This window comes from Pipistrellus hanaki (assembly GCF_964339955.1).
Source record: "Pipistrellus hanaki genome assembly, chromosome: 18".
Lineage (NCBI taxonomy): Eukaryota > Metazoa > Chordata > Mammalia > Chiroptera > Vespertilionidae > Pipistrellus > Pipistrellus hanaki.
The window spans coordinates 35,752,390-35,771,965 of record NC_140520.1 but is presented as its reverse complement, the minus strand read 5'-3'; positions in this window follow the sequence as shown (position 1 = coordinate 35,771,965).

The window sequence follows — 19,576 nt, the reverse complement described above, 5'->3', positions numbered from 1 at the left end:
CCATTTTTAGTTTATTCTTTTATACGGTGTAAGAAGGTGATTTCCTTTTTTTGCATATATCTGTACAATTTTACCAACACCATTTATTGAAGAGAATGTCTTTACTCCATTGTATATTATTTTTAGTATATTTTTCTTAATTTTTTAGAAAGGAAGGGAGAGGGAGAGAGAATGAGAGAGAAACATGGATGTGAGAGAAAAAACATCAATCAGCTGACACCTGCATGTCCCCTATTGGGGGTTGAGCTCCCACTGAGCTTACGGGCATGTAACCTGACTGAGAATTGAACCAGTGACCTCTTGGTGTATGGGACGACACTCAACCAACTGAGCCACATCAGCCAGGGCTTCTTGCCTTCTTGAGAGAAATTAGTTATTCATTCATTCAACAAACACTTTTTGAGCACCTATTTAATAAAACTCCTGCAATGACAGTTAATTAGAATTAAGACAATTAGTGATTGGCTCCATCCAATCCCATTCTCAAATAGAGCAGTCTAAATGCCTTATTGGGGGGGGGGAGCAAAAAGGGGGAAAGAAGACATGTGAAAGGCAGGATGGGGAAAATTAGGGAAACAGTAACAAATTTGCCTTTCGGAGCAGAGATGGAAACCCAGCATCCTCCATTTCTCCAGGACTTATCTACTTGAATTGGGTCAGCAAAGGAGTGCTATTAACCAGGAATTTCTAGAATCATGCTCTTGCCTGGAAATGCTAACAACCAGAAGTGTTCCTGTCAATAATTAAGCTAGATTAATTATTTCATTGATTATACTAAGTATCATTATTGTGGTGGCTATTTCAGTTGTTGAGTGAAAGTTTGCTACATTAAGTCCATTCTTAAACTAAGCTAATTAACTTCTATGCAACTACAAACACAAACTTTATTTCACTATGCTAGTGGGGGAGAAAGACCCATTTAAAGAGTTATGAAAACTATTAAAATTAAAACTAACATAAGGGAGAAAAAAGATCCCTTTGGTGCCATAGCTTTTTTTATTTCTAAGAATAGAAGAAATGGGAACATGGAAAGTCATACCATTGGAAGGTTTCAAAAATGCAACTCACAAGCAAAAATGTACACCATAAAACATGAAAGGAACTGAGTTATGCATAAACCCTGAGACACATCAGCGAGGGCCGCCTTCCTTAAAAGGGTGGATCTGATGACACGGGGAGTCATAAGGGAAAGGGTGAGCCTGAGTGACCCCAGGGCCCCACATTTCCAAGACGAAGGAGGAAGGGCCCGGGAAGAACTGCGGCCACTCTCGGAACAAAAATAGCTCCAGCTTGGCAACGAGCTCTGGTCCCCGTTTTGGTAATCCTCTGGGTCTTGGCCCCTTTTATCTCTTCTGTATTTGCCAGTTATGTGTCTCCGTTTCTTTTATCTCCTGTCTGATTACATTGGACCTCTCACTTGAACGGGTGCGTGAACGTACAAGACCTTCCACCCCCACCTCAAAGCAGACGTCTTCCTTCCCACCTCTCATTCCCACCCAATAAAACATGCTGAGCCTAAACTGATGTAAGACCCACTCCCACCAATCCCAGTTTAAAGCTCCATTGTAGACTCTTTCCTCCGCTCCCCTCCTTGCTTCATCAGGAGAAAAAAACTAATGTTACCAGAACCTTGGACTCTAACTATCATCTCTATCTCCACATTCTCAAAAGGGCCGGTACCACGTAATGGAAAAAATACACAAACTCTCAAGTTCAGGGGTCTGACTCTAAATCCGGACTCTGTAACTTCTTAGCACAGTGACCTTGGGCAAGCAAATTAACATATTTAACTTCTCCCCTTTAAAATGGGAATGAAAGTGCTAATTTCAAGGGCTTACATGATGAGCAAATGAAAGGATGTATGTAAAGGTGTAAGACTGTAAGTCTATAATGTGTATTTACCCTATTTCCCCAAAATAAGACAGTGTCTTATATTAATTTTTGCTCCCAAAGGTGTGCTAGGTCTTATTTTCAGGGGATGTCTTATTTTTCCATGAAGAAGAATACTGTGCACTTTTATTGTTAAATGAAAGTAAAGGAAATTTATTACCTGTATACGGTACGGTAGTACGGTAGTTGTCAACACAAACCAGACAAACTGTGAATCCTACAGTATCAAGAAGTTACTCATTTATTCAATGACAATCATGTCATCATCTTCTGGAACATCATCAAAACAATCCAATTCCTGAATTTCCTGGTGAATTTCTTGTGACTCCATTTCTTTCAGAATCAGTGGACCAAATCTCTCATGTTTAGCCTAGGGGAACTTATTTGGGGGGGATGCCTTATATTTCACTCAGAAGGAAACCTGTAAGTAGGTCTTATTTTCAGGGAAACATGGTAGTAAGTGCAACTTTTAGGGGAAAAACACTACTCAGTGTTTTCATTTCCCATAATCACATCGATGCCCACATCCACATGTCCAACTCTTAGGATATAAGTGGTTAATGAGAACTGCATTGTGTCAGTCCCTAATGGCCTGAGTGACAGGCAGTAGCAGACCTTCCTGCTTAGGGTTTTGAGCAAGAAGTTGCTATGCTTTCTTTATGTTTTGTCAGATTTCCAACCAAAATGGATGATGGATTAATGGAGCTAAACTAATATCTCTGCTCCAGGAACTGACAGAACCATTTCTCGGCCTATTTCCGCTCATTCATCATATAGAGTTTAAAGAAGGGAGCTGGCATCCTTTAGGGAGAAAGTTCTGGCAGCAACAGTGGCCTGGGCTTTAGGCAGGAGCAACCTGTGCCCATCCAGAGACTAAGCAGACAGAGTACGGAGCAGGGCATTGCTTCATCTTTTAGTTAGCACTAAGGGCATGTACCTTGGTTGGGGGCACATCCCCAGTAGGGAGTGTGCAGGAGGCAACTGATTGATGTTTCTCTCTCATCGATGTTTCTGACTCTCTCTCCCTCTCTCTTCCTCTCTGTAAAAAACAAAACAAAACAATGAAATATATATTTTTTAAAAAGACATGGATGCTAAATAAGATGTTACTAAACAATGAACAGGTTAACAATGAGATCAAGGAAGAAATTTTTTTTTTAAATACCTTGAAAGAAATGAAAATGAGAACACAACAACCCAAAAATCTGTGGAATATGTCTATTGGCCATCTATATGTCTTCAAAGAGGACATATAGATGGCCAATAGACATGTGGAAAGATGATCAATGTCACTAATTATCAGATTAAATTTAAATGAAATATCGCCTCACATCTGTCAGAATGGCTATCATCAATGCACAAACAAGTTTTGGCGAAGATGTGAAGAAAAGGGAACCCTTGTACACTGTTGGTAGGAAGACAGATTTGTGCAGCCTCTGTGGAAAGCAATATGGAATTAATTCAAATTTTTTAAATTGAAGCTGCCTGTGACCCAGTGATTCCACTTCTGAGAATTTATTAGAAGAAACCCAAAACACTAATTCAAAAGAAGATATGGCGCTGGCTGGTTGGCTCAGTGGATAGAGCATCAGCCTGCAGAGCGAAGGGTCCGGGTTTGATTTTGGTCAAGGGCACATGCCTGGGTTGTGGGCCTGATCCCCAGTAGCGGGCATGCAGGACGCAGCCGATCCATGATTCTCATCATTAATGTTTGTATCTCTCTCCCTCTCCTTTCTTCTCTGAAATCAATAAAAATATATTTGAAATAAAAGAAAATAAATAAAAACAAATTTTTAAAGAATGTATGTGTCCCTATGTTCACTTTGTAGCATTATTTAAAACAGCTAAGCTCTGGAAACAGCCCATGAGCCCATCAGCAGATGAGTGAATAAAAAACTAGCACATTTACACAAAGGAATACTATGCAGCTGTAAAAAGGACCTCTTACCAATTGAGACAGCATGGGTGGACATGGAGGTTATTATGCTAAGCGAAATAAGACAGAGAAAGACAAATATCACATTATCTCAATTATATGTGGAATCCAATTAATAAAATAAACTGATGAACAAACAAGTAGATCCAGAAACACAGAAGCATGGAACAGACTCACAGATCTCAGAGGGAAGGAAGGGGGGGTGGGACGAGAAGAGATAGCCAAAGAACTCATGGACACAGACAATAGTGTGGGAAAGGCCTGGGCTGGGGCAGGAGCCAGAGAGAGGGGGTCAAAGACGGGAAAACAGGGAACTTCTATAATATTCTCAACAATAAAAATAATAATAATTTATTAAAGGGTCAACTTGCCAGATATTAGTAAGCAGTAGGTTCAGAGCCTGGCTGTCTGATTACAGAGTCTGAGAGTGAAGGAAATACTAAGCCACACGGAGAAAGCCAGCAATAAACACTCACTACAGAGGCTTCCCTGCAGAACCCTTCTCCGTTGGAAGGACGGGGCAGTGTGCTTGCTGGACCCGGTGAGGAGAGAAATCCCTTAGGGTCTCCTCGCTAGCAGGTTTGCAGCCAGGCCAAGAGGAGGATGACTGGGAGCCTGGGTGGAGTCTGTCACGCAGGCTGTGACTTTTGACCAGAGAACAGGCCTTTGAAGGGCGAGCTCCAGGGTGGGCTGCTCACGGCCGAGGAGGCCTCCTCACGGCCAGCTCCCAGGCCCAGGAGCCCCACCAGCCCTGGCTCCAGGAACAGGCTTCCACAGCAAACGGACGAGCTAAGTGCCCACAACCTCAGCCATAGCTCTTAGGTGCACTCTCGGCCACTTAACCAAAATGGCCCCCGAACGTTTCTCTCTCTCCGAGGTCAGGGTCGGCCGCCTGCTGAAGTTTACCCTCTGCTTTGCCGCCGTGGAACCCACGTTCTCTGCGATTTACTGCTGCCCTTTCACCGTCACCTATTCCCCTGGTACAATCAGTGTGATTGTGCGGGGCCAGAAGGACAGGCAGACCCGGGAGAAGGGAGAGGGAGGGAGAGAGAGGACTGGGGGCGGGTTGTTGAGGCTCAGGTTTGGCAGTCTGTGGCCCGGGCGCGTGAGGGACAGGGTCATTATTTAAGTGATGAAAGGGGGCAGTGCGTAGGGAAAAAGAAGAGGAGAATGGGGGACACCCTCCGAGGTGTCCAGCGCCATCCGTGTAACAGTCACTGAAGAGTAAGAGGAGGGCACCAAGAGGCCCCCCAGGAAATGTGGTCACACGACAAACGGTCCCCAAACTCAGACCCAGCTCTCGCCCGGGGCATTTCCTGTGCTGTCAGCCCCTCCCATTGAGACCAGGCCCGTCCATTCCCGCCTGATTCCCAGCGTGCCCTCAGCGGTTGCAGAATTGGCCATGGCCTCTTTCCTTGCCCACAGTCCCTGAAGGTTCCCTAAAACAGAGCAAAAGAGAGACAGCACCGCCCCCTAGTGATGCAAGGCCCATCTCCAAGATTCTGGAAGCCTCCAGGACTCCCCTTGAGGAGGCACACGGTGGGAGTGGAAATGGCTTCCTTAGAAACTCAACTTATGCTCCTCAGGATGGTGAGGTCTCCACACGCCCCCCCCGCCCCCCCCAGCCCTACCTCTGCACGGACACGAATGATCTGGGAGGTCAGCAGGTCCGGGCTGGGGGAGGAGAGAGCTCTGATCACTTGTTTCCATTTGCTCCATTCTGCCACGATGAAACAGACCGACTCCCATTTGTCTTACCGCCAAAGAAAGAAAGAAAACCTTCTCAAATCACACACCGTCACATACATACCCTAAGGCAGTGGTCGGCCAGCTCATCGTTCCACAGAGCCAAACATCAACAGGACAACGATGGACATTTCTTTGGAGAGACAAATTTTTTAAACCTAAACTTCTTCTAACGCCACTTCTTCAAAATAGACTCTCCCAGGCCGTGGTATTTTGTGGAAGAGCCACACTCAAGGGGCCAAAGAGCTGCATGTGGCTCAAGAGCCGCAGTGTGCCGACCACAGCCCTAAGGACTCCTGAGTTACCTTTTAAAGCAAAGAAAAAGGCCCAGAGCACCCCAGCCAAGCCCGGGCAGGTGGGGAGGCAGGGGAAGGGTTTTGCTAATGGGGTACATTTCTGGGCCCCAGGTCAGCGCTGTCCCCTGCCTGTGCTGTCTGCTCCCCCTGGGGCCCTGGGCAGATGGACAGTATTCCTCTGGGCAGCATCTCTGGGACCATCTGAGGCTCTGACATCACCCCGGGTGGCCCTCCTCCCGGCGCCTCCCCTGCCTCTGTGAGGAGGACAGTGGATACAGGAGGGTGGTCCGGGCCGGGAGGGTGGTCCGGGCCGGGAGGGTGGTCTGGGACGGGAGGGTGGTCCGGGCACAGGAGGGTGGACCAGGCACAGGAGGGTGGACCAGGCACGGCTGAAGCAGCCAGGACAGGAGCGTAGAGCCCAGCGTCCAGATCATCCCAGCCCAGCCAGCAGCAGCAGGACGGCGGCCAGAGGAGCAGCCTGTTTCCATAGATACCAGTTCCGGTTGCCTTTCATGGCATCCGTGCCAAGCTGCCTGGAGAGGCATTGTCTGGACGCCTGGGGACCCGCTCGGAAGGCAAATGAAGGAAGAAGCCAATTTTTTAAAAACTCCAGTGGCTTCTCCCCCAGGTGCAGACGCAGAGCCTCCTCTGCCCTCGGGGGACCCCCGTGGACGGTGAGAGGGAGCACGTGTGGCCATGAGCGGTGCCTGCCCCTCCCCTCTTCTCCTCTCCCCGCCCCCCCATAGAATCCCCTCCTCACTTCCTCAATGCTCCTCCCTGACCTCTCCAAGCTCTCAGGTACAAAATGGGGCTTGTTGCCAGGATGTCCTTTCTACACAGTTTGGGGAGCAGCTACACGCCTCAGCTAAAGCCCTCTGCTTGTGGAAAGGTCAGAGGTCTAGAAATCTGCCCTCTAGGTGAAACCGGTTTGGCTCAGTGGGTAGAGCGTCGGCCTGCAGACTGAAAGGTCCCGGGTTCGATTCTGGTCAAGGGCATGTACCTTGGTTGCAGGCACATCCCCAATAGGGGTGTGCAAGAGGCAGCTGATCGATGATTCTCTCTCATCGATGTTCCTAACTCTCTAACCCTCTCTCTTCCTCTCTGTAAAAAATCAATAAAACATTTTTATTATTTTTTTAATCTGCCTTCTACATCTCCCACAGATACCTCCCCACACACACTGTTCCATGTCCAGGGCCCCTTCCTGCCTGCAGGAGTGTGATCTGATGTCACCCATTTGCCTTAACTGCCTCGAGAAGAGGGGCCTGCTGCCTCCGGGGCTGGGGCCAGGCCTGGGCAAGTACCATCAGAAACCATCAACATTAAAGGCCCCTCAGAAGCCATGGGACCCAGGAGCACAGCGCCCTCCGGTGGCAAATGTTCAGGAGCCAGGCAGCCTCGTCCCAGGTCACCCTGGAGGGAGAGGCAGGAATTGGCCAAGGGCCTTTGAGCGAGACTTTTCGGTTCTTTATAAATTCACAGGAGTTTCAAGGAAGGGCTCCCGCTCCGGGGCCAGGTGACTGGCACTGGGTGCCATTCTCCCGGGAAAGTCCTGGGCCGCCCTAGCAGAGTGGGCCCCCTGCTTAGGCAGGCGGTGCCCCGGCAGGAGTGCGGCAATCCCATTGCCATTTTGGGGGAAAGCACATCTCCCCGTGTTTGGAAAGCCTTGTGCCCTGCAGGGGCGGAGACTGAAGAGTGATGGAGTTTGGGTCGGCTCTCTGGTTCCCACACACAGCGCTGGCTCAGGGCCGATCCCCTGTCTGAAGTCCCAGTGAACCAGCAGCGCTTCCCCAGCCCTGCCCCCTTTCCTGCAGCTCTTCCCTCCGGAAGCCGTGGGGGCTGCTCCCGTGGCTGCCCATCTGGGCAAGGTCACCTTCCTTAAACCCAAGGGACCCTCTCCAACCCTTCTCAGGAAAAGGCAGGGACATTCTCAGGCCTCTTCCTGCCCCAGAGGAGGAAGAAACATGGGGAAACGTGAGGTTTCATGTGCCCTTGTTTTTAGATGAACCTGAGCAGCTCTAGACCCTCAATCCCAGGCCCCTGACCTCACAATCTAAAGGTTTCTTAAAGGCAGCCATTGCTGGGGTCCTCTCACAGCTGCCAGATGGCAAGGGAAGCATAACGCCCCTCCCCCTGCTGACCCTTTGGGAGGCCTGGCCCTGCGCCTTTGAGAGGAGAGGGCTTACCCTGGTCTCCTGGGAGCAGCTCAGCTGGGGCCTGAGAAGGTCTCCTCTCACTCCCAGATTCAAACCACCCATCCTCTGAAGCCCTCCTGTCCCTTTGCCACGTCTGTGTCTGCAGCTCTTGCCATCTCACCTACCTGGAATGTCCTTCCCTCTATTCATCACTCATTCATTTATTCACTCACCAAAAACCCACTGAGATCTTTCCTTTGCGCAGCCTTCCTAAAATAGATATGAGTGTGACACACTTCCTGTACTCAGAATGCGTATAAATTAGGGGAGCCATTTAAAAACCTAGTCCTGGGAGAAACCAAGATGGCAGCAAAGGTAAACACCTAAACTGCTGCCTTGCACAACGATTTCAAAACTACAACTAAAAGACAAACGTCTATCACCCAGAACCACGGGAAAGCTAGCTGAGTGGAAGTCCTACAACTAGAAGGAAAGAGAAAAGAGCACAAGCGCTGGAAAGTTGAGGTACGGAGGCATGCGAATCGGGCTGGTGGTGGGCGATTGGGCACGCTGCTTTTTTTTTTCAATCCGAAGGGAGACACGCTCCCGATTACTCTGAAATCCAGTTTCTAGGGAGACTCGGGGGACCCAAACTCCTACAGGGAGAAGCTGGACTGTCAGCCATTGGGTCGGAAAGTGAGGTTGACTTTCTTGCAGAGGTGTGCCCAGCAATCATTGTTTACTGCACTGGAGTGCAGGGCATGGGGACCTGGAAACGCAGAAAGGCAGAGAAGGCTGACCGGCAGCCATCGCTGTTTGCCACATCCTAACCTAGAGACACTCTGAGATTCCACCCTGCACAATCTACAAAAACACCCAAGCTCCATACAGGGGCTTTGCCCTGGAGCAGTTTAACCAAATAAACTTCAGCTCTAGTCAGACAGCTCCAAAACCTCCAAATCTCAAGCAAAGAGGAGAAAACTTTAGTTCTTGCTGTAGCTCCTGCTGGGTGGCCTCAGACAGTAGCTGACACAGAAGCTAGTGTATCTAATGGTCTGTTTCTCAGACAGTAGCTGACCTGCACCCAATTGGAGATCCAGAAGCTAGTATATATAGTGGTCTGTGTGAGATGACACCAGATTTCAACTACTCTCATAAGGGACACATTCAAGAGGCAGACTCAGTGAACACCAAAGCCCTACGGGAACAAGTCCTGCCCCATAAGTGTGTCTCCAGCACAGTAATTCTTCCGTTATAGACACAGCAGGTCCTCACAGCTAATTGGCCTGGAGGTCGATTCCTCCCAGTGACCCCAACAACAATCAAGACTTAACTACCACAAGGCTGTACACACAGTCCACAAAGGGGTGCACCAAGAGTGTCCACCTCAGGTAACTGGGAGGCTGACCAATTGAACCATATAGGACATCTAGCACACAAAACCACCCTACCAATTCAGGGAAGCAGCGAAAATTAGGAGACAACGAAACAAATCACAAATGAAAAAAATGGAGGAGAACAAATAACTGGATATAGAGTTCAAAACCACAGTTATAAGATTTTTCAAGAATTTCCTAGAAAAGGCTGATAAATGTAATGAGACTCTCGAGAATATGAAAAAGGACCAACTAGAAATTAAACATACACTGACTGAAATAAAAAATATTATACAGAGACCCAACAGCAGACTAGAGGAATGCAAGAATCAAGTCAAAGATTTGAAATACAAAGAAGCAAAGAACAGTCAACCAGAAAAGAACAAGAATCCAAAAAGTTGAAGATAGTGTAAGAAGCTTCAGGGACAACTTCAAGTGTACCAACATCAGAATTATGGGGGTGCCAGAAGAAGAGAACAAGATATTGAAAACCTATTTGAAGAAATAATGACCGAAAACTTCCCCCACCTGGTGACAGAAATAGACTTAGAAGTCCAGGAAGCACACAAAACCCCAAACAAAAGGAATCCAAAGAGGACTACACCAAGACACATCATAATTAAAATGCCAAGAGCAAAAGACTAAGAGAGAATATTAAAAGCAGCAAGAGAAAAACAGTTAAGGGAACACACATACGATTATCAGCTGATTTCTCAACAGAAACTATGCAGCCCAGGTGAGAGTGGCAAGAAATATTCAAAGTGATGAATAGCAAGAACCTACAACCAAGATTACTCTACCCAGCAAAGTTATCATTCAGAATTGAAGGGCAGATAAAGAGCTTCACAGATAAGAAAAAGCAAAAGGAGTTCATCACCACCAAACCAATGTAATATGAAGTGCTGAAAGGTATTCTTTAAGAAGAGGAAGAAGAAGAAAAAAGTAAAGATAAAAATTATGAACAACAAATACATATATATCAACAAGTGAATCTAAAAACCGAGTGAATTAAAAATATAAGGAACAGCCAAAACCGGTTTGGCTCAGTGGTAGAGTGTCGGTCTGTGGACTGAAAGGTCCCAGGTTCGATTTCGGTCAAGGGCATGTACCTTGGTTGCGGGCACATCCCCAGTGGGGGGTGTGCAAGAGGCAGCTGGTCAATGTTTCTCTCTCATCGACGTTTCTGGCTCTCTATCTCTCTCCCTTCCTCTCTGTAAAAAATCAATAAAATATATTTTAAAAATAAAAATATAAGGAACAAAATAAACGTGAATATAATAGAATCAGGGGCATAGAATGGGAGTGGATTGATAATTCTCAGAAGGAAAAGGGTGTGGGGGTACGGGACAATATCTCTGATGCAGTGGCAAGCTACCCAAGGGTTTTCAGTCTGGGGAGGGTGTGGTCAAGTTTCTGTTGCAGAATGACAGCTCCAGCTCCAGACCCCACTTCCCACCATTCCTTGGGGCAATTCGATCGCCTGAGAAAGGCTCTGATAGTGAGGAGTGATTTGCAGCAAAAAATGAAAGCTTCTTTGTCACATCTGCGGTCATTGTTGCTACTTATTGTATTCAGAGGAAAGAAAATAAAGTGGGGATGGCCTTCCCCCACTCGGATTTCAGAGGGACCCATCCTTGAGCCGGCTGCCTGTGCTGATGTCGCCATCTAGTGGTCCAAAGGCAGCAGGACCCCAAAAGGAACCAAGCTGCTGTTGGGAATAACCTGAGCCACATGTATTTGTAAAACTGTATTCTCTTATTTAACTCCCAAAACAACTGGGCGAGGGGTGGCTCTCTGTTTAGCCTGTGACAGCTCAGGAAGCTGGTGCTGGGCAGGAAACAATAGTTGTTCTGAGTCCCCTTTGGACGGGGACCCAATGCTATTATAGATGATCCACATGCGGTTGGCGTGTCCCTGCTGCCCAGGCGGAGAACCGGAGGGCCTCGGCGACAGAGACCAGCTAGCGTAAGCCATGGACAGAGAAGGTTTCCTGCTGCTAGAACCATGTTCTGAATGATGAATGTGGTCAAATGTAAACCCCTCCTTTAGGTTAAAAAAATAAGCCACCAAGTGGTAAAAGATAAAGAAAGGGGCCTTTTTGGAATTCAGGGCAACTGGCCCAGACCACAAGCTAATTTTTTTTTTTTTTTTTTGTCAGAAAGAAAAAGAAAAAAGAAAAGATCTCCTCGCCATAAAAGGGTAGGGGAAAAAAATGCCTGTAAAGAAAAAAATGGAGCCGGGACTGGTTTGGCTCAGTGGATAGAGCGTCGGCCTGCGGACTGAAAGGTCCCGGGTTCGATTCCGGTCAAGGGCATGTACCTTAGTTGCAGGCACATCCCCAGTAGGGGGTGTGCAAGAGGCAGCTGATCGATGATTCTCTCTCATCGATGTTTCTAACTCTCTGTCCCTCTCAATTCCTCTCTGTGTAAAATCAATAAAATATATATTTTAAAAAAAAAAAAGAAAGAAAAAAATGGAATAACCTTTCTGCTCTCTCTTCCTCTACCCACACATCCTCCTTATCTAATAAAAGTAAAATATGCAAATTGGCCATCACTCCAACACACAAGATGGTTGTCCCCATGTGGTCAAAGATGGCTGCCCCCATGTGGACGCAAGATGGCACCACAAGATGGCCAGTAGGGTAGGGCAGTTGGGAGGGACCAGGCCTGCAAGAGAGGGCAGTTGAGGGCAATCAAGCCTGCAGGGATGGCAGTTAGGGGTGACCAGGCCAGCAGAGGAGGGAAGTTGGGGGTGATCAGGCCTGCAGGGAAGGGCAATTAGGGGCAATCAGGATGGCAGGGGAGTGGTTAGGGGGTGATCAGGCAGAAGCGGTTAGGGGCAATCAGGAAAGCAATTGGGAGCCAGCAGTCCTGGATTGTGAGAGGGATGTCCAACTGCCTGTTTAGTCCCCATCCCAGTAGGGCTGGAGTAACAGGCAAGCTTCAGAATGCAGAGGGCCCTGAACCTGTTACTCCAGCCCTTCTGAGATCGGGTCTAAACGGGCAGTCAGACATCCCTCAAGGGGTCCCATATTGGAGAGAACGCAGGCTGGGCTGAGGGACACACACCCCTGTGCATGAATTTCATGCACCAGGCCTCTAATAATATATAAAAACCCTGGGTCATAATGACCAGTAATGACTGGAGGCTAACCAACTGTAAGTCAGTGCCTGCCCTCCCCAAAGCAAGCCGTAATGGGCAATCAGGCAGGCAGGCAGAGGGGTTTGGGGTGACCAGGTTGGCAGATGGCCCCTCGCAGGGCTGGCCCTGCCCCCAAGCAAGTGGATAGGGGTAATCAGGCAGGCAGACAGAGTGGTTAGGGGTGATCAGGTAGGTAGACCAGTGGTTAGGGGTGATCAGGTAAGCAGGCAAGCAGTTAGGGGAGATCAGATAAGTAGGCCAGTGGTCAGGAATGATCAGATAGGCAGACCAGCAGTTAAGGGTTATCAGGTAGGCAGGCGAGTAGTTAGGAGTGATCAGGTAGGCAGATGGCCAGTCACAGGGCTGGCCCTGGCCCCCAGCAAAGAAAGAGGGAGGCCCAGGCCAGCCAAGCCATTGCACCCCAGCCTGTTGCCTGCAGAAGGAGGCCACTGGTGGCAGGGGAGGCGGGGACAGCACTGCACAGATGGCAAGCAGTGGCAGCGGCAGGGGTGGGGCCAGCTGCCTGCAGCCCAGGGAAAGAAAGCCCCCATAGGCCCAGATCTCAGGCCAGGCCTAGGGACCCTACCCAAGGGGTCCCAATTGTGAGAGGGTGCAGGTCAGGCTGAGGGAGCTCTCCTCCGCTCTGCCCCACCCCTTACCCTCCCTCACCCCAAGTGCACGAATTTTTGTACAAGTTAGGCATCTGGAACCATAAGGAGGCAAAACCAAACAGCCTCCAGCAAACCAGAGAACACAGATGATCCTCAGGAATGGCCAACAGAATAGGCCCTTGAAAATGGTGATGATGGTGAAACCTGTTGCCAAATGCATCAATTGAGGAATAAAATTTATAGGATTCCCTTATTATTAAAATAAAAAGATCCATAGAAAAAAGAGGCTAAAAACTAGGAGGAGACCAGGCAGCACTCATATTGCTCTGGCAATTCAGGTTTTCAAGAATTTAGATTTACATGCTACTAAATTGAAACAGATTCTACTCTGGCAATTTTTTTTTCTTCTGACTGGTTTCCTGAATTTTAACAAAATGTGGAGGCCTTTTTATGCCAGGCACAAAGTAAAGACACCATACATTTTTAATGGAAGATTTGATTACATAAAAATATAAATCTTCTGTACAGCGAAACATACTAAAAGCAAAGTTACAGATGATAGTTTGAAATTTTTCATAACATGTGAAAGAGGAATAATAGCTATAGTCTACTTAAAAGAGCTTATAAATCAATACAGGTAAAGCAAACAACCCACCAAAAATGAGCAAAGAATATGAGAAAAAGAAAGTAAATGGCTAGTAGACATATGAGAGCCACTTTATCTCTCTAGTAATAGGAGAAAATGTAAATTAAAATAACACAATTAAGACATTTAAAAAAAAAAAAAAAAAAAGCCTTGCCAAACCGGTTTGGCTCAGTGGATAGAGTGTTGGCCTGTAAACTGAGGGGACCCAGGTTCGATTCCAGTCAGGAGCATGTGTCTTGGTTGCGGGCACATCCCTAGTAGGGGGTGTGCAGGAAGCAGCTGATTGATGTATCTCTCTCATCCATATTTCTAACTCTCTGTCCCTCTCTCTTCCTCTCTGTAAAAATCAATAATATATATATATATATATATATATATATATATATATATATTTTTTTTTTTTTTTTTTTTTTTTTTTTTTTTAAAGCCTCATAGACAACAGTACGGTGATTACCAGTGAAAGGGATAGGGGTTGTAGAAGAGTTTATGGTGATGGAAGGAGACTTGGCTAGGGTTGGTGAACACACAATACAACATAAAAAACGATGTCTTATAGAATTGTACACCTGAAACCTACATAACTTCATTAACCAATGTCACCCCAATAAATTAAATTAAAAAGTTAAATAGTAACAATATATTCTGCCCATCCCGTTGTCAAAAAAAATGTAAAGGTGGACAATAGCCAGTGATGGTAAGAATCTATAATAATAGAAGCATAATATGCTAATTAGACAGATGACCTTCCGGAAACCAGGGCTGCCAGGGAAGCCCGGGTCCCAGGTGCCAGAGGGAGGCCGATGCTGGCAGCCGGGGGAAGGCAGGCCCACGCTTGCACGAATTCCGTGCATTGGGCCTCTGGCACCGAATATCATAAAGTGCCCTCTCACAGGCTTTGTCAAGAGTAGAGTCCGGAACAGTCCGTTGTTAGGGTAATGGGTAGAACTTACCAACTTTTATGTCTTACCTATCTTTTGAACAATCCAAAGCAACCTAAATGTCCTTCAAAAGGAAACAGATTGAACAAATGTATAAGACGTCCTTATTACGGAATACTGTTGCAGACATTAAAAGGATGAGGTTGATCTGTATGTATTGCAAAGATCACCAAGATATATTAAGTGGGAAAAAAGCAAGCCACACAATAACATAGAATGCATTCATCTCATTTACCTTTCTGTACATATGTGCATAGAAAAGGGGCCCGGGAGGAGACCCCCCAAACTGCTCAGCACAGCTACCGTGATGCCAACATAGAAAGAAGAGAGGAAGGAGAGGTTGTCACTTTTTATCCCACAAGCTCCTATAGTGCTTGATTTTTTTTTTCCTTGTGCAAGTATCCATGTGGTACGTTGTGATGTAAAAGTCACGTATGGATAGGTGCAGAGTAAATTAGTCTATGGAGAAAATATCTGCAGCTGTGTTGGTTTTTCAGAACCAGAAAGTCTGTGACACCCCTAATGTAAGGTGACCAGACGTCCCGATTTTTAACAATTTGTCCCGCAACCCGCGGCCTTTTAAAACAGTCGATTTTTTTTTTTCCAAAAAATCGGGACTTTTTTAAAACCCCGCTGGATGCGGGACAAATTGTTAAAAATCGGGGCTGTCCCACCAAAAGTGAGATGTCTGGCCACCTTACCCAAATGTTAGCGGCTGAGCACAGAGGCGGAGCCCGGAGCTCTGACAGCCCAGCTGGCTGCCACCTCGGGGTTAGAGGAGACGGCGGGGCGGCCGGAGCAAACCCGGGCTTTGGAGTCCGGGAAGCCAGTCCCGGGCTGCCCTGCCCTCTCCTTGTCTGCCCAGGAGCAAGTGGCTTCACCGCACGGAGTCCCGGTGACATGGAAATAAAAGTGCATCCCCTCCATCTCAACTCACCATTGTGTGTGCACACGTTCTCTCTCCCCTCAGGTTTATATCGTTCTATTCGCAGGGTGGGCTAATGGGGCAGCTGAGAGACTGCAGGGACGTCCACAGGGCTGCTGTTGTAGTTGTTGTTGTTGTTGTTGTTGTTGTTGTTGTTGTTGTTTCTAATGGACCAAAAAAATACGTGTAGCCGAAACCGGTTTGGCTCAGTGGATAGAGCATCAGCCTGCAGACTGAAAGGTCCCGGGTTCGATTCCGGTCAAGGGCATGTACCTTGGTTGCGTGCACATCCCCAGTAGGGAGTGTGCAAGAGGCAGCTGGTCGATGTTTCTCTCTCATCGATGTTTCTAACTCTCTATCCCTCTCCCTTCCTCTGTAAAAAATCAATAAAATATTTTTTAAAAGATTTTAAACCAATACCCTGGCTTTTAAAAAATAAATAAATAAAATAAGTAAAATAAAATAAAATAAAATAAAAATACATGTAAAGGGCCCGGTCTGGTGGCAGAGGGTGGGGAAGCGCGGTGGGCTGTGGGGGAGGGAGGGCTGTACCAGAGCTCTGGCCGCAGGAGCAGGAAGGGAAGTTCAGTGGCTGGGGCCACCGCTGGCGGCATTTCTAACGTGTTAGCAGGCGCCCTCGCTGGTTTAGCTGAGTGGGTAGAGCATCAGCCTGCAGACTGAACGGTCCTGGGTTGATTCCTGGTCAGGGCACATACCTGGATTGTGAGCCCCATCCCCAGTAGGGGGCGTGCCGGAGGCAGCTAATCAATGATTCTCTCTCATCATTGATGTTTCTCTCTCTCTTCCTCTCCTGTCCTCTCTAAAATCAATAAAAATATGTTTTTAAAAAATAAATACATAAGATAAAATGTCAGAATCACCGGGAGTGCCTGTTCCCAGTTGGCTGGACCCGTCCCCCAGGGTCTGATCCGGGAGGCCTGGGTGGGCTGGAGACCGTGCGTTCCTAACGAGTTCTCAGGTGATGCTGACACCCTCCGGCCAGAGCTGGCGTGAGCGCTCCCAGGTCCCGTTCCCTGCGAGACGCAGGCCCAGGCCAAGCCGGTCGGGGGTCGGGGCTGGGAGACCAGACTCCCCGCGGGTCCGGGAGTCACCGTGTGTGGCCACTGACCTGGACCTCGGCCGCCGCTCCCGCCCCGTGGACTTTAGAGCAGCAGCCTCTTTCCCTACCCTGCTTCTGGAAGGTTCTCTCTGCACAGCCCAGGCACCGTCGTCTCACCACCGGCCAACGGCAGCTTCTGCAGTCTGTGCTTCTCTCTTCAAGGTGATGGGACAGCTGAGGGCAACCCAAGCTTGGAGGGGAGGGGGAACAGGAGCCAGAGCAGCCCTGCCTGGTCCTGCCTGGGTGTGTGCTCAGCACAGGGTGGGAGTGAGCCCTCCTGCCCAGGCAGATGGGAGAGATAACTCTGCAGCAGAAGAAGCCCCGGAGAAGGGAGGGGGTGATGTCTATAGAATAGGCTCAGCGGGTCACGCATGAGCTGCTCCGTTCAATAGAGCCGCCTGTCCTGACAGTGCGTCTGTGCGGGAAATCCTCTGACCGTGCATGCCCCCTCCACCCGCCCTCTGCCCCTCAGGGCACGGGAGCCCTTGAACCTCAGCCAAGGGCTGTGAACAGGAAGCTGGCTCACACCCCAATGGGCCAGGGAGAGGCCAGAGGGGCCGCGCACCTCCTGGGCCTGTCCAGGTGGCACAGGGAGAAGCGGGCGTTGGACCTTCGGCTGGCACAGCCGAGAGCCCTGGCACCTCCTCCAACAGCACCAACCCTTCCTCCCGCAATGGCCACGCCGGCTCCTCACCAGGTGCTCCCTGCAGGCCACCGCTGAGCTCCGTGTCACACACCTCCTTTTACTCAACCTCTGAACTCCCTGACACAGGCACGGCTCCCCACTTCTCACAAGAGAAGACTGAGGCAGAGACAGAGTCACTCAGGCACCGGGGGCAGCGGGCAGCGGGCTGGTGCTGATGCTGAGGCCACCTCAGGCCAGAGCCTGGTGTTAACGCTCCCGTGGTCAGTTTCCTAAGAGACGGAGCCCCTGTGCTGAGCCAGGTCAGGGGCTTCGGGCTGGGAGACCAGACTCCCCACCGCCCCCCTCCCCTGAGCTCAGGTACAGAGGCCTCTACACACTCCCTGGGCCAGGCACCACCACCACGGCCCGTGCCTTCTCCGTCTCTGCTCCCAGCACAGTCCAGGCACAGTCTCAGCAGAAGCCTGTGGTGAGCGGGAAGGGCAAGCTGCACAGCGAATGCTGGCAGGTGTCTCATGGGCTGGTGTTGTTGGGGTTTTAAAAAGGTGCAAGCAGCCGAAACCAGTTTGGCTCAGTGGATAGAGCGGATAGAGCGTCAGTCTGCAGACTGAAGGGTCCCGGGTTCGATTCTGGTCAAGGGCATGTACCTTGATTGCGGACACATCTCCAGTAGGGGATGTGCAAGAAGCAGCTGGTCGATGTTTCTCTCTCTCATCGTTTCTAGCTCTCTATCTCTCTCCCTTTCTCTCTGTAAAAAAAATCAATAAAAATATATTTAAAAAAAAAAAAGGTGCAAGCAAAGGATAAACAAGAAACAAAAATTACATCTCCCGCCTGGCCGGGGTGACTCAGTGATTGAGCATCCTTCCTCATGAAATCACACCGGTGCGGGCGTCACCCGGGAATCTCTTGGTGAGCAAAACCTCATGCCCCCATTTCACAGACGGAGGCGCTAACGTCTAGAACTAATACCTGACGGTGAAGAATCCCCTGATTCTGCAGCTTCTCAGAGGTACCGGAGCCCCGGTGGGTGAGGCTCCGTGGACTGGAGCATCATCCAAAAGGTGGCAGGTTCCCATACAGGCGGCAGGAGTCTCTCCCTCTCCCTCCCCCTCTCCTTTCCTTCCTAAATCTTTTTTTTTTTTTTTTTTATTTAAGTATTTGTCAGCGAAACAAGGTGGGAAATGCCATCACCTTGACGGGCGCTGCCAGAATCCTTGGAGTACCAAGGCTCCTTTGCAAACAGGGAGTCTGCCGTACTGAAAGCTCTGAGACAGGAGAGCAAACCACCAGAGGAGGGTGAAATCCCGTCCGTGAAACACCAGCCCCTCCGGGCGGCTCTGGCACAGCCTGGCTCAGAGCAGAGGGGTGCGCACAGGTGACCTCTCACCACGCCTCCACCCCTCAGACCCTCTAAGCTGATGTGAGACATTGAGAAAACACCCCGGACCCGTGCCCCTGGAGAGAAAGAAGCCAGAGGACCCTGCCGTCAGGGTCTGCCTGGCCCTAAGAGAAATGTTGGGAGCACACCTGGCCAGCGTGGCTCAGGGATTGAGCGCCGACCATGAACCAGGAGGTCACTGTTCGATTCCTGTCAAGGCCCATGCCCGGGTTGCAGGCTCGATTCTCAGTGCGGGGTGTGCAGGAGGCAGCTGATGGACGATTCTCTCTCATCATTGATGTTTCTCTCTCCCTCTCCCTTCCCCTCTGAAACTAATAAAAATATGTTGTTGTTTTTTTAAGAAAGAAACTTTGAGGCTACAGAGGCCCCTCGAAGCTTTCCCATGTCAGCGTTCCCGCCCTCCTCCCCACCGCGCCCAGCAGAGCTCTCCCATTCTCTCGCTCCTATTGTCTTCCAAACATGCCTCCTTTCATCAAAGCTGTCTGGCTGGGAGCTTAAAGCCTTGCTAGACAGTAAACCCTACCCATCAGGGCCAATCCAGTCACATCTGCTCAGTGGTGCAGCGCACAGGGGTGGGGAGCGGAGTGGGAGGCAGGCTTTTAGGCGCCAAAGGAGCTCGGCCCAAGTTGCCGTTTGCTGCTGGGCACCAAGGGAGAAGGAGGGCACGCATCTCTCCAGAGACCCTCCTCTCATCGGCAAGTTTGCTTTGGGTGATATTAGTTTGTAGCCTTCCCATCCCCCTCCTTCTTCCCCCTTCCCCCCTCCCCC